This window comes from Acinonyx jubatus, chromosome B1, assembly GCF_027475565.1.
Source record: "Acinonyx jubatus isolate Ajub_Pintada_27869175 chromosome B1, VMU_Ajub_asm_v1.0, whole genome shotgun sequence".
Taxonomy (NCBI): domain Eukaryota; kingdom Metazoa; phylum Chordata; class Mammalia; order Carnivora; family Felidae; genus Acinonyx; species Acinonyx jubatus.
The window spans coordinates 101,251,647-101,267,480 of NC_069382.1; the positions used below are offsets into that span (position 1 = coordinate 101,251,647).

The window sequence follows — 15,834 nt, forward strand, 5'->3', positions numbered from 1 at the left end:
TGTGGGCCTCTTCTGTGTTCTCTGCATCAGCTACATCCATGACTTCTGCTATCAACTCTATACCAACACATGCCAAATGACTTATTTATTTAACCCAGTCTTCAAAACTATATTAATTTTTTTATTTGAAACATAACTGGATATCTTTTTGACCTAATGAATTTAGCATGTCCCAGAATGACTTTTTCATTCTTTATGTCCCAGATAACCTCTCTTTTGGAGTTTCTTCTTTCTGTTAATGACAAAAGCATATGCTTACTCCTGTCTGTTTCTTTAGTCTTAGACCCTTTTTAAAACACTGATTCTTGGGGCACCTGGGTGGCCCAGTTGGTTAAGCATGAGACTTTGGCTCAGGTCATGATCTCGTGGTTTGTGGGTTCAAGCCCCATGTTGGGCTCTGTGCTGACAGCTCAGAGCCTGGAGCCTGCTTTGGATTCTGTGTCTCCCTCTCTCTCTGTCCCTTCCCTGCTCATTCTCCCTCTCTCTCTCTCTTTCTCTCTCTCTCAAAATAAATAAATAAATAAAGCATTAAAAAAAACAAAAACAAAAACAAAAATGCTGATTCTTAAAGAATCTACCCTCTACCTTGTCTAGTCACCTTCAGTCATTTGTTCCTTTACCATCCCAACATTCCAATTATTGCTCATTTTCATTGCTTTAATACCCATCTAATTAGATTCTTATTACTTATCACTTCCCACCTTTCCATCGTCCTAAATAAATTGTCTCATAGTGCAACTCTGACATACCACTCTTGTATTCTAATATTATGAGTAGATTTCCGATGCCTGTATAAGTTATAATGCACCTTGCCCTCTCCCATGACCTCAACTTTTCCAGATGTTTATTCTTTTCTCTGCATACCTAAGACAACTTGACATTTGTCTTCAGTCAGCATGACCTAACTTCCCCTTCCTCTTTTCTTTTTTTTTAAATTTTTAATTTAATTTTGTTTTTATTTAAACTCTATACCCAACATGGTGTTTGAATTCATGACCTTGAGATCAAGAGTCACCTGCTCTACTGACTGAGCCAGCCAGGTGCCCCACCCTTCCTCTTTTCTGTTAGGACTTTCTTCAATTATAATCTCTTAGTTTTGTGTATTAATTTTTGTTTACATTTCCTATATACTACCTTTATTCTAGTTCTTGTTTCACAATGTATTAGTTTTATCTTATCTACTTTGTGTAGATAATAAATAATGTTTCAATTGAATTCAGAAAATGGTATTGTTTGTTTTTTTGTTATTGGGTTGTATGTGTTCTTTATATGTATTGGGTATTAACCTTTTATCAGATATATCATTTGCAAATATCTTCCCCCATTCACTAGGTTGTCTTTTCATTTTGTTGATGGTTTCCTTTGCTCTGCAGATGTTTTTTAGTTTGATGTAGTCCCATTTTTTTATTTTTGCTTTTGTTGTCCTTGTCTTTGGAGCCAGATCTACAAAGCATTGCTAAGACTCATGTCAGGGAGATTAATATGTTTTCTTTTAGGAGTTTTATGGTTTCAGGTCTTACATTCAAGTCTTTTAATACATTTTAAATTTATTTTTGTATATTGTGTAAGATAGTGGTCCAGGTTCATTCTTTTGCATGTGGCTGTTCACGTGTCTCATCACTATTCATTGAAGAGACTCTTCTTTCCCATTCTGTATTCTTGCCTCCTTTGTCATAAATTAATTGCATGAGTTTATTTCTGGGCTATCTATTCTGTTCCATTGATCTGTGTGTCTATATTTTTCTATCTGTAACATACTGTTTTGATTATATAGCTTTGTAGTATAGTTTTAAATTTGGGAATATGATGCCTCTTTGTTCTTCTTTATCCAGATTGCTTTGGCTATTTGAGATTTACTGTGATTCCGTACAAATTTTACAATTATTTGTTCTACTTTTGTGAAAAATGCTATTGGAATTTTGATAGGGATTGCATTAAATCTATAGATTGCTTTGGGTAGTATGGACATTTTAACAGTATTAATTATTCTAATCCATGAACATGGAATATCTTTCTATTTATTTGTGTCTTCCATTTGTTTCATCAATGTGTTATCATTTTCCGGGTACAGGTTTTCCACTTCTTTGGTTCAATTTAGTCCTAGACATTTCATTGTTTTTGATGCACTTATAAATAGGATTGTTTTCTTTATTTCTCTTTCTGATAGTTTCTTATTAGTGTGTGAAAATGCAATGGATTTTTGCATATTAATTTTGTATCTTGAAACATAATTGAATTCATTTATTAGTTCCAGCAGTTCTTTTGGTGAAGTCTTTGGGGTCTTCTATATATAGTATCATGTCATTTGCAAGTAGTGACAGTTTTAATTACTTCTTTCTTTCAATTTAGATGTCTTTTATTTCTTTTTCTTGTTAATTACTCTGGCTAGGCCTTCCAATATTATGTTGCATAAAAGCGGGGAGAGTGGGCATCCTGGTCTTGTACCTGATTTTAAAGGAAAACTTTCAACTTTTTATCATTTAGTTTGATATTAGCTATGGACTTGTTATATATGGGCTTTATTATGTGCAACTATGTTCCCTCCACACTTAGTTGAGAGTTTTTATAATAAGTGGATGTTAAATTTTGCCAAATGCTTTTTCTTTATCTATTTGAGATGATTATACGATTTTTATCTTTCATTTTGTTAATGTGGTTCATCATGTTGATTGGTCTGTGGATATTGAACCATCCTTGCATCTGTGGAATAAATCCCACTTGATCATGGTGTATGATCTTCTTAATGTGTTATTAAATTCAGTGTGCTAATATTTATTGAGGATTTTTGCATCTATGTTTAAAAGGTATATTTGCCTGTAAGTTTTTTCTTCCCCCCACTTCCCCCTCATCTTCTTCTCCTTCACTTTTTTTCTTTTTCTTTTTCTTTTCTTTTTTGCTTTTCTTTTCTTTTCTTTTTTCTTTTTCTTTCTTTTTTTTTTGTGGTGTCCTTGTCTAGTTTGGGTATCAGGGTAATATTGTTTTTGTAAATGGGTTTGGAAGCATTCCCTCCTCTTCAGTTTTTTGGAAGAGTTTGAGCATGGTAGGTATTAAATCTTTGAATGTTTGGTAGAATTCATCAGTGATGCTATATTGCCCTGGACTTTTGTTTGTTGGGAGGTGTTGATTACTAATTCATCTTCTTACTGTAATTGGTCTATTCAGACTTTTTATTTCTTCATGATTCTGTCTTGAAATATTATTTCTGGGAATTATCTAGTTCTTCTAGATTGTCCAATTTCTTGGCATAGAATTTTTTTGTAGTTGTCTTGTATGATGATTTGTGTTTTTGTGATATCAGTTTTATCTTTACCTCTTTCTGATGTTATATTTATAAAATAAATATATTAGTGAGTGAGTCCAGCCAAAGGTTTGTCAGTTTTGTTTATCTTTTCAAAGAACCAGCTCTTAGTTTCATTCATCTTTTCTATTGTCTTTTTAGTCTCTATTTCACTGATTTCCACTCTATTCTTATTATTTCCTTCCTTCTTCTAACTTTAGGTTTTATTTGTTCTTTTTTTTTCTTTTTTTTTCTTAGTGCTTGGAAAAGATGCTCGATATGATTTTAGTCTTTTTATTAAGACTTGCTTTATGGCCTAACATGTGATCTATCATGGAGAATGTTTCATGTGCACCTGAGAAGAATATGTATTCATCTCCTTTTGAATTTTTTCAATGTTTATTTATTTTTGAGAGAGAGAGAGAGCACGAGCAGGGGAAGGCAGAGAGAGAGGGAGACACAGGATCTGAAGCAGGCTCTGGGCTCTGAGCTGTCCACAGAGAGCCTGATGTAGGGCTCGAACTCCCTGAATTGTGAGATTATGACTGAGCCGAAGTCAGATACTTAACTGACTGAGCCACCCAGTTGCCCCTCAACTCCTTTTGGATGGACAGTTCTATATTTATCTATTAAGTACATCTGGTATAATGTGTTGTGTAAACCTATGTTTCCTTATTGACTTTCTGTCTGGATTATTTATCCATTGATATAAGTAGGGGTGTTAAAAATCCCCTACTATTATTGTATTGCTATAAAGTTCTGCCTTTAGGCCTGTTAATATTTGTTTGTGTATTTTGGTGCTTCTGTTTGGGTGCATACATATTTATAAATGTTATATCTTCTTGCTGGGTTGATACCCTTATGATTATGTAATGCCTTTTCTTGCATTTTATTACAGTCATTTTAAGTCTATTTTGTCTGATATTGAGTATAGCCATACCAGCTTTCTTTTCATTTCCATTTACATGTGATACATTTTTCTGTCACTTCACTTTTAATCTGTGTGTCCTTCTGAAGTGAGACTCTTACAGGAAACATATAGCTAAGTCTTTTTTTTTTATTCATTCAGCCACTGTATATCTTTTGATTATAGAATTTAGTCCATTTACATGTAAAGTAATCATTGAAAATTGTGGACTTATTCCCATTTTGTTACCTTTTCTCTGGATGTTTTCACAGTTTTCTTGTTATTTTCTTTTTCTCTCTTACCTTCTGTTTTTGTTTTTGTTTTAATATTTATTTATTTTTGAGAGAGAGAGAGAGAGAGAGAGAGAGAGAAAGAGAGAGAGAGAACGAGCATGAGAGAGGGAGGAGCAGAGAGAGAGGGAGGTACAGAATCTGATGCAGGCTCCAGACTCTGAGCTGTCAGCATAGAGCTCAAGGCTGGGCTCTAACCTATAAATTGTAAGATCATGACCTGAGCCAAAGTCAGATGCTTAACTGGCTATGCAGGTGCCCCATTTATCTTCTGTTTTGATAACTTCTTTAGTGTTATGTTTAGATTCCTTTTTCATTTTCCTTTGTGTATTTGCTATGATATATTATTTTTGGTTACTTTGAAATAGTTCACATATATCACCCTATGTGTATAACAATTTATTTTAAATTGATAGCCACTTAAATTTGAACACATTCCAAAACTACATTTTTATTCCCCTCTCCCACAGTTTGTTTTTGATGTCACATTTCACATCTTTTATTTTATGTATCCCTTAATTATTTAATCTTAATTACTTTTGACCCTTCATACTAGCTTTATAAATGATTACTCCACTATTTTCACTATATATTTTACCTTTTTCAGAGAGATTTTCACTTTAATATGTTTTCTTGTTATTAATTAGTGCCTTTTCTTTTCAGCTTAAAGAAGTCCCTTTAATATTTCTTTTAGGACGGTTTAGTGGTGATGAACTTATTTAATTTTGTTTATCTGGGAAACTTGTCTCTCCTTCTGTTCTGAATGATAACTTTGCCAGTAGAGTATTCTTGGTTGGAAGGTTTCTCCCTTCAGCACTTTGAATACTTCATGCCACTCCCTTTATCACCTGGAAAGTTTCTGCTGAAAATTTTGCTGATAGCTTTATGGGATTTCCTTTACATATAACACATTATTTTTCTGTTGCTGTTTTTAAGATTCTCTCTTTATCTTTTGACATTTAAATTAGAATGTGTGTTGGTGTGGATATCTTTTGAACTTAGTGGACTTCCTAGACCTACATGTTTGTTTCCTTTCCCAGATGAGCAAAATTTTCAGTCATTATTTCTTTGAAATGTTTTGTCATTTTCTTTTTCCTTTTTTTTTTTTTTCCTGCTCTGTCAGGGTGAGTTCCATTATTTACATCTAGCTTGCTGATCTGTTCTTCTGATTCATCCAATCTGCTGTTGAGCCCCTTTCGTGTATTTTTCAGTTCAGTTATTATGTTTTTAAGTTCTATGGCTTCTGTTTGGTACTTTCTTATATTTTTCTATTTCCTTTGTAAAGTTTTTATCTATTCTTCTGAGTTCAGTGAGAAGCTTTATAATCATTACCTTGTTTTCATTTTTTATTTTGCTTTGTGTCTCTTTTTTTTTTTTTTTTTTTTTAGTCTGGCTAAAAGTTTATCAATTCTGTTAATTTGTTCAAAGAACTAGCTCCTGGTTTCATTGATCTGTTCTATTGCTTTTTTAATTCTTTATTTTATTTCTTTCTCCTCCAATATTTATTATTTTCTTCCTTCTACTGACTTTGGGCTTTGCTTGTTCTTTTTCTAGCTCCTTTAGGTGTAAGATTAGTTAGTTTATTTGGGATTTTTCTTGCTTCTTGAGATAGGCCTGTATTGCTATAACTCGTGGACCCAGAAGTGGGACCCCCCCCAGTCATGAATTCCCCTCCTGCCCAGACACTCAAGAAGTGTTCTCTGTATAGATTGTGTGTGCTCCCTGACTGTGGTGGACTGCTGTTGAAGCTTGGGGCTCAGAGTGCTTGCCCTGCTTGTTGTGAAACTACTTATTCATTGATATTGGTTGATATATTTTAGCATGCTGTTAAATATATATATATATATATATACACACACACACACACACATATACATATATGTATATGTATATGTATATGTATATGTATATGCATATATATGCAAATAAATATATGTATATATATGATATCTTTTAAAATAACTTGTTACTTTTTTTTCTCTTGGACTATTCCATTGGAGCTATAGTTACTTCAGCATTTATTGAGACTTCAAAGATTCATTCTTTCTCTTTTAAATCATCTAAGAAGTTATGATATCTTTTCAGCTTTAGCCTAAACGGAAAAAAAGTTAGATTTACCAAAGAATAAAAAGAGTTGATTGATAGTGTCCCAAATCATCTCTGCCTAATTTCTTGCTGACTGCCTTTAGGTTTTACTCAAGCGTTAAATGATCAGGGGCAGGATCACATTCATTACTGCTGCTTTGGAATTACATGACTATAAAAAATTATCTGGCTAGTTTCCTGCTCAGTCTCTGGAACTCTCTTGCTCCATTCTTTGATGAAACTGATCTACCCACATTTACGAGTTTTTCAGTTTGGCTTATGTTATATGCCATATGGGAATTTAGCACAGGATCTTTGCACCATCTCATACAGTCAGCCATAAATCATATTAAAGTAATAATGATGTCTTGGGTAGGATAGAAACAATGATGCCTGTAATTTCTAAAGTGGAAAGCACATTCAATCCTTCTGCTATATGTGCTTCTTACTGTTAGATCCTAGCATTTGTTATGGTTAAGTGAAAAAGTCTGAAATATTCTCCAAGAGTTATGTGAAAAAGCAATAAACTTTTTCTTCCATCATTATTCATTAATAGCCAGTTAAGAAACTGAAAAATAAGGATATGCAAGGAAATTAGAAAAAAAAAAAACATTTGAGTCAAACTGATCTTCATCCTATAGCATGACCAAGGATTATTATTTTAAATAAATTATTTTTTGGTTTCTTTGGTTATGTAACTTATTCATTTTTATTATACTGACTTCATTCATTTGGGGTCAATTCTTCTCTTATCGTTTGGATTCGCTTGAAAAGGAAATATTATCTTTCAGTGTGATTATGGCAGTGACAAACTGTGAAGGGGTGATTTCTATTTCTAAAACTTAATTAGTTGTTTTTATCATTTTGCCAATTATATAGTCTCAGTAGGTCAAAATTGGTTATTCCTGTCGCTAATCCATTCTGACAATTATTTGGCGTGATTACTAGTTGAATTTTTTGAATCTACTTAATTATTGTTTATCTGGATCTAACTATATCTCTAAATAACAACTGCACAGACATTTCAGAACTAGAGGTGGCAGAAGCTAGTCAGTCTTCACCCTCCATTTTGTTCCTTATCAAATTTATTGCGGAGCAAAACCAAGATAAGGTATATAGAGCTTCCCTCCTCCTGCTGTAGGCAGGACGTCTAGATGGACTCAGTCACCTGGATCAGGAAGCTGACACTATGTGCTTGATGATAGAAATGAATACAGGGAGGTTTTGTCCTGATGAAGTTGTAAACAAGCTTCTGGGGACAGAGGTATGTCTAGTCAAATAAAAGACCTTTTCCTGACCCTTTGCATATCTTTCCAGAGATGAACTTTCAAGCCTATGAAGAACTCTAGCCCCCACACTGACCCTTTCTATATCCTTTCAGAGATGAACTTTTGAGCCTATGAACAACTCTGGTCCTACTGTCTCTTGGGATAATTCCACGAGGCCGCCTATACTAATATCTCATCCAGGGATTTCCAAACTCTGGGCCGTGGCCAGTTTTTATATCTTAAGATCAATTTATTGGGTCAAGAATAGCCATTAAAAATATGATTGAAAATATAAGGGTAAGGGCCATTTAATGAAATGATACATATGTATTTGTGCATATGTGTATGTGTGTTGAGTTTCAGTAGAAAAAGTATTTTTTTGGCCGTGGTCTGTTTGACAGATATTGCAGACCAGACTTTGCTCATTTAAAATTTTATTAAAGCTGTTTTAAAGGAAAGAATAAATCTCTTCCTAAATAGATCATGAATTAGATTCTAAAACTATATATGGTGTAAGTTTTACACCATATATATAACATATATATTATATATATATTATATTGCTGTATATTGCTATATGTAATATATTATGTATTTTCAGAGATTTTTTTATTATATATTATATATGTTATATATAATAAAAAAATCTCTGAAAATCTCTAAGAAGTGTGTCACATTATAGACTGAACAAATCACTCCATAATTTAATCACAGTTGCTTTTTCCTTCAACTTTGTACCAGGTTTCTCTTCTTCAGGTGTGCTGTAGGTGAAGTAGTGGGTGGTTCATTTACGGTGCTGTGTTGTACAAAATTACCTATTTTTGTGTTCTAGAAGCACATTCACAATGATGAGATGAGCACAATGAGACGCATGCAGGAATTGAACCTGACAGAGGGAAACAAGAGATAGAGGTTTGTCTGAAGCTTATTCAGCTAATGGCAAATCACATATCCTATTTAAATTATTTTTCTGAAGTTGATGATGAGATGTCACTATATAATTTCTTTTTGTAATATTTATTTATTTTAAGCAAGAGGGGAAGGGGCACTGAGAGGGAGACAGAGGATCCGAAGCAGGCTCTGTACTGACAAGTCTCATAGCAGAGAGCCCAGTGTGGGGCTGGAACTCACAAACCGCAAGATCATGACTTGAGGCAGAGTTACTCAACCGACTGAGCCTCCCAGGTGCCCTGACACTATATAATCTCTAACAAAACCACTTGATTTTCCATATTACAGTTTACGGTTTGAAGATAGATGCTGTACTCATAGCACTTATTGAACACATTGTTCTTTGAATGTGGCACGTGTTTTCTGAATAAATAAAATCCATGAAGAGATTATCCCAAATGTAGAAGATTTAATGTGCTTAAATCGTAGTTGTAATATGAGAAGTAGTTTTTAAAAAAATGTATATTTGCAGTACATTTTGCCACATTTGCAGGGTTGCTTTTCTGAACATTCTTCCTTTCTTGACTTACGAGGGTATTAGCGGTCTAGTAACACACTGAGAAATCTTTATTATATTCATTCTGTACTAACTGAGTTTACCCAGTCTGAGCTACCTAAGTACTCTTTAAACCCTTAGTTTGAACTGTTGTCATTCTGAACCCTTCTCTGGCTCTGAAGTAAATGATTGACTTGGAGTTCATTTATTACCAAATCAGTGATTTCCCCCTTTATGCTCAGACTTTAATAGAAAAACCTCCCTCCCAGCTTTATTCTACTCCCTCTGCCCTCCCCATCCCCAGATGTTAACATAGCAGCCATCAGCTAAAGATTGCCCTTTAGAGCTTCCTTCACCCCTGCTCCTTTGGCCACAGGGCCTTGCCTCCCAAACCTCTGGCCTCTGACTCTTGTCTCTGCTTTAAAGCTTCAGACTCATGCTTATTTCCTGAGCTCACCCTGGGATATCAGCTTTGCTCCCTGCTCTGCTCTTGACCAGCCCAGCCCAACCCAGTCCAGGGATTTGAACTTCCTTCCCTTGACCTGCCCAATAAAATGCATATCCCTGACTCTCTTAAAACCACAAAGTAGGAAATATTGAAAGAGAGGAAGGTGACATTTTTTAAATGTTTATTTATTTTGAGAGAGAGACAGACAGAGAGAGAGTACATGAGCAAGCGGGGAGGCGGGGTGCAGAGAAAAGAGAGAAAGAATTCCACGCAGGCTCTGTGCTGCTCCCAGTACAGATCCTAATGCAGGGCTTGATCCCATGAACCGTGAGATCATGACCTGACCCGAAATCCAGAGTCAGACACTTAACTGACTGAGCCACTCAAGTGCCCGTTTTTTAATTTGATTAAAAATTTTTGCCCTTTTGGGGCCCCTGGGTGGCTCAGGTCATAATCTCGCGGTTCGTGAGTTCGAGCCCCGCATCCGGCTCTGTGCTGGCAACTCAGAGCCTGGAGCCTGCTTCAGATTCTGTGTTCCCCTCTCTCTCCACTCCACTGCTGCTTGTGCTCTCTCTCTTCCAAAAATGAATAAACATTAAAAAATTAAAAAAATTTTCTGCTCTTTTTGTGTAGTAGATATCTTAAGAAAATAAAACCTTAAAATCATACATGGATGCATGGGTAATCAGTTACGCAACTTAGGTTATAATCCTTGACATCACCTACCTTCTCCAGTCCCCCACAATTCTAGTTCTCTCCCCAGTGGATACTTTTTAGGGCTTTCTCAAGTATGTTAAAGGCTGCACACATTATTTGTACAACTTATTTGTTAATTATGACCACATCTTCTACTATATTCAAAGGCTAGTGATCCTAATAATTGGAGGATATTTTTTACACTGAGTAAAATACAATTTTTATTCTCAGTATAATGCCTTTGCCATGCTTTGACATACTATTATGGGTTGGAGTATGGAAGATTAGAAATGAGAAGGTGAGAGTTGTTTGTGTTTGGGTGGCAGAATTGGAAAGATGGGGCTTAGGAACTGGGAAAGGTGACCATTGGCTGGGAAAGAGATTCCCATGTGTTAGGTCAGATGGGAATTTTTCAGGTGAAGTGCATACCAGCCATCTCCTTCATCTCCCTAATCAAATCTTTAGCAACTTCCACATTTCCCACTGATGATTTTCTGTAAGATGTTCTTTTGGGTGAAGCTTGGAGAAAAGCACAAGGTTTTCGCTGCCCATCTGGGAGATAAGTATATTTAAATGTAAATGGTTTTATGACATAAGATGTCATTCTGGAACTTACTTCTTTGGTCTAACTTTATGACTTGGAGAGTTTTTCACATGTGTTCATATACACCTGCTCATTTTTTGTAACCATTCCTGTTTTGAAGAATACTTCGTTAACATCCTTTTACATTAAACTGTACGATTATGCCAATAGTATTGTCTAAAATAGATCTTAATTATGAAATTTATGGCTCAAATAGTAAGTTTTCTTTAAGTTTTGATTGCTCTTGCCCAACTGCCTTCAGAAAAAGCTCTACTTTCACCTAGCAGTGATTCAAGTGTCCTTTTGTCTGTACCATCAACATTTGATTTCGTCAGTCTTTTTTTTTTTTTTTCAGTCTGAGACTTGAAGAGTGATATTGCATTGCATTTAAGCAATGGTTAGTGAAATTGTGTTCTTTTTATAAGCTTATGTCCCATTTACATTACTTTTGAGAGATGCTTGTACGTACTCTTTATCCACTTTTCTATTGGACTGTTTGGCTGTGTTCTCATTGGTTTCTGGGAACTCTGTAGATATTACAGACACTAATCCTTCACTAGTTGTCTTTCTACTATTTGTCCCCATATGTCAACTTGCATCTTTTGAATAAAGAAGTTTTGCTTTTTTATGTTTTGAAGTATGACACAGATTATGAGTTTTATGGCTTCTGAGTATACACAGCTTCTGAGTTTTAGAACTTACTTAGAAAACTTTGTTATTCCAACACTGTGCAAACATTTATCAATGCCTGTAAAAGTTATATTAACTTCTTCTTGTTAGTACTTTAATCAATGAAGAATTTGTTTTGAGGTATGCAGTGAGATCCTGATTTATGATCACTCCTATCAATCATACTGTTGAATGCCTCTCATGTAAAACTATGTTTGCATGTCACTCTTTTCCATTTAATGTCTGTTGTCTTGCAGTATCGTAGTACTTTAATAATTGTACTTTATAGTGTGCTTTAATATCTATTGAACAAAAGCTCATTTTAGTTTTTCTTTTACATAATTCTTTTACATGGTGTTTTGGGAAGATTAATGTTACCAAGCAGATTTCTTTACACTGCTTCCCTTTCATCTTCTTGGACATCAATATCATATATTAAAAAACAGCTTCTCCTCACAGAAAGTCTTCGTATATACATTTGTTTTTGTGGATGATTTGGAGCAGAATGTTTTATTCTTCCCCTCCTTGGTAGAAAGAACAGCAAACAAAAACATAGCTCATTTTCCTGTATAATTACACATTAATTCTCTACTACTGCTAAATTTCATGTTTTAAAAGCTGTTATTTAGTCATAGCATGGATATCCTTTCTTTATAATTTTCACTTTTACTCTGCCTGAAATCCTACCAAGTTCCATTGACTTATTTCCCAACCCAAAGGACATATTAGAAGATTAAGTGAAGGAGGAGTTACCAACAAAACAAAACAAAACAAAACAAAACAAAACAAAAAAACAAAACAAAACAGGTTAATGATAGCTGGAAGATGTGGTGATAGCTTGTTACAGCAAAAGAAGACAAAAACTTTGAAAAGTAAACTCTGTGACTTTTAGAGCAGCAGAATATACAGAGAGCAAGAAGTATGCCTATATGAACCTTCAATGCAGAGGGTAATGAATTTTGAATGATGTCAATAATCTTAGTGGATGGGTAATACAAATTTGGAAGCTAAACTAAATGAAAAAAGAAAGTTATATTTTTGAAAAATAGATACTCTTCTCATAGAACAATTTGTACCACAAATCAAAACCACAATGAAATACCACTTTATACCTATCAGAATGGCTAATATCAAAAAGGTAAGAAATAACAAGTGTTGGTGAGGATGTGGAGAAAAGGGAACCCTTGTGCACTGTTGGTGGGAATGTAAAGTGGTGCAACCACTGTGGAAAACAGTATGGAGGTTTTCAAAAATTAAAAATGGAAATATCATATGATTCAGTAATTCTACTACTATTTACCCGAAGAATACAAAAGCACTAATTTGAAAAGATGTATGTGTCCTTCTGTTTATTACAGATTATTTACAGTAGCCCAAGGTAAGGAAGCAATCCAAGTGTCCACTGATAGATGAATAGGTAAAGAAGATGAGGTATATACATACAATGGAATATTACTGAGCTATAAAAAAGAATAAGATCTTTCCATTTGCAACAACATGGATGGACCTAGAAGGTATAATGCTAAGGGAAAGAAGTCAGGCAGAAAGACAAATACCATATGATTTCACTTACATGCAGAATCTGAAAAACAAAACAAGTGAACAATTTGTATTATACCAGCAAATTCCGTAAACCTGAATCAATGAAAACTAAAAATTTGCAAATGAGAACTATATATTATAATTAAACTATGATAAAGTGTAGTCTTTTCAGCAGAAAATAGGTTTTGAACCTAATATCCCATCTTGGATGTTTTATATTTAAAATTAGAAACTGACCCCAAACTCTGATCTTTTGAGTTTAGTTTGCATCTGTATTATGTTGAAAAATAAAGTTTTTATGATGTTTCATGAGAATATGTCCTCTGGTGATGTTGACACTTAGATAATTGGATGGTGGCTTAAACTCATACACAGCACGCATACACACACACACACACACACACACACACACACACACAAACATTTTTCTGTCTGTGTATCTATCTATCTATCTATCTTGTCTAGCCAAATATTTTGAATCCCATTATTTTCTTATTATCTATTAGTTTTTATCCTATTATCGTTATTATCCTATAATCTGTTAATTTCTAGGGACTTATATTTTAAGAAAACTATTTCTTATTCAACAACTGGTATTAATTTTTAGAGAGCGTAATTTTTTGTAGGATTAGAATTGGTCCATTATTGTTTATTTGTCCGTTTGTAGTTTAGGTATCTGCACTTGTTTATTTTTAGATGGCCCATAAAGTTCAATGCAGAATTACCAATTTATTTAGCCATCTTGCACAGCAAACAAGTTATTCAGTAGAGAAGCTGGTATAGTTGCTATGAGTTGTTCCATACGAGTTACAAAAATTAGGATGCCTATTTTTATTCAGAAAATTCTGCTTTACAATTCTTGTGATGTGTCTGAAAGCCATATTTTCATGAGTGAAACTACAAGTGTCTGTTATCTTGACAGTTTGTGAGGGGACATGGTTGCTGTTTCCATATATTCAAAGGGCTTTGTTGTGGAAGGGAGAGTAAATTTGTTGTGTATGGCTATAGGCTAGCTGTAATAAATGGTGGACATTGTAGAGGCAGAATTTTTAAATTAATGGTCACATCAGCTAGCCTGAAGGGTCATATGTTTGAAGCAGTATTTGTTAGAAGCATCCTTGGATAGAAATATGAGATACCATGTTTTAGCAGTACTGTAGGGGGGAGAACTCCCTGAGAGTGAGTCTGAATTGCTGCCCTCCAGGGAGGACTTCTGCAAATCTATGATTATTCCCTCTTTGAACAAATTCCCTTTGCCCTGATCAGGGTATAAACATAAGGCATCGGTGGTTGGCTCCATGGGGTAGCCATGAGGTTATGGCTTTGTACTAATGGAATTGTGGCGTTCAAGCAGTGAAAAGGTTGGGCTTAGCCACAAAAGGCTATACTTCTGTAAGAACATAACCTCAATTTTATAATCTTAACTTATCTGTGTGAAATGAGCTACTTTTTCCTGTGCTGAGCCAATTTCTTTGATATCTCTCTAGTTTCCATTCATTTTTGTGAGGAGGAGGCCCTTTAAGGAATCCAGTTATAAAGCTGACAGTAAAAATTTAATCCACAGACCTTGTAAACAGCCAGATGACACACATTTTATGCAGCTTTAGGTTTATTATATGGCCCAGTGGGATAGTAATATGCTTATGATATGCAGACTTGAGATTTCAATAACAAAACCCTTTTTTTTAGAAAAAAGAATAGTTCCAACACATATATCTCAGGAATATTTTCTCCAAATTTATTTTATCTCTATTATTTCCTCTGAATTTTATGATCATTTTGTTGCTTTGCACATGACCCAAAGAAGAAATACCATTTCCAATAATACCATTACTACAAAGCAATATATATTGGTGATAGTCAGTTACAATTTTTAATTGTGAATGGGCCCGATGAAAATTTTATTCTGTTCTCATGAAATTAATTTTTCATTTGAGTAGCTAGAAATGTGCTAATTTGGTGATTATTGTATAAAAATTATGTTAAAAACCTGAAGCATTTTTGAGACATTAGGCGCTATAAATAGTGCAATGCATTTTCTTAACGTATTTTCTCCATCTGTAACAATAATCAGACTTGGTGCATAAAAGTGTATTTTGTAATACTAGTTCATGGACTAGTTCATTTATTGTATCAGCAGATACTGGTGTCATCGGTGACTTGGCATTTAAGTGGGGGAATATTCTACAGCTGAAAGATAATACAATTAATAAGTCAGTGAAAAGTTTGACACCCTTTAGAGATGAAAAATTGAAGGACAAGACACCGTTTAAGAAGCTTGATTTTATTTAGTACTTGTAAAGTATTTTATGTCTTGGAGACAGAGGTTGTCTATTCACAACAGGCAAGCATTTCACTGCCGCCTTACTTAAATGAGTTTGAATGCATGGGTTCTCTGCTGAGACTTTGACAAGTCATGCCGTAACAACTCAGCTGGTGGTATCGGTATCTTTTTGACAGAAATATTTGTTCACCTGGCTATGCACTAACAGCTTACTGCTTAAAATAGCTCTCGACTTCAGGCCATATTTAGATGTTGTGGCTTTGGTTTGGTTAATACAGGTATAAGGCATTATGCTGTCCCATTATTTCATAATCAAGTCACTAAATCCTGTCCACACA

General features: G+C 34.5%; 1 protein-coding gene across 5 annotated transcripts in view; it reads left to right on the forward strand.

Annotated features, from left to right (window-relative positions):
* The window catches only part of PRDM5 (PR/SET domain 5), a 206,345-nt gene that overhangs the window by 108,697 nt on the left and 81,814 nt on the right, over nt 1-15,834 (forward strand). The window lies entirely within an intron of this gene.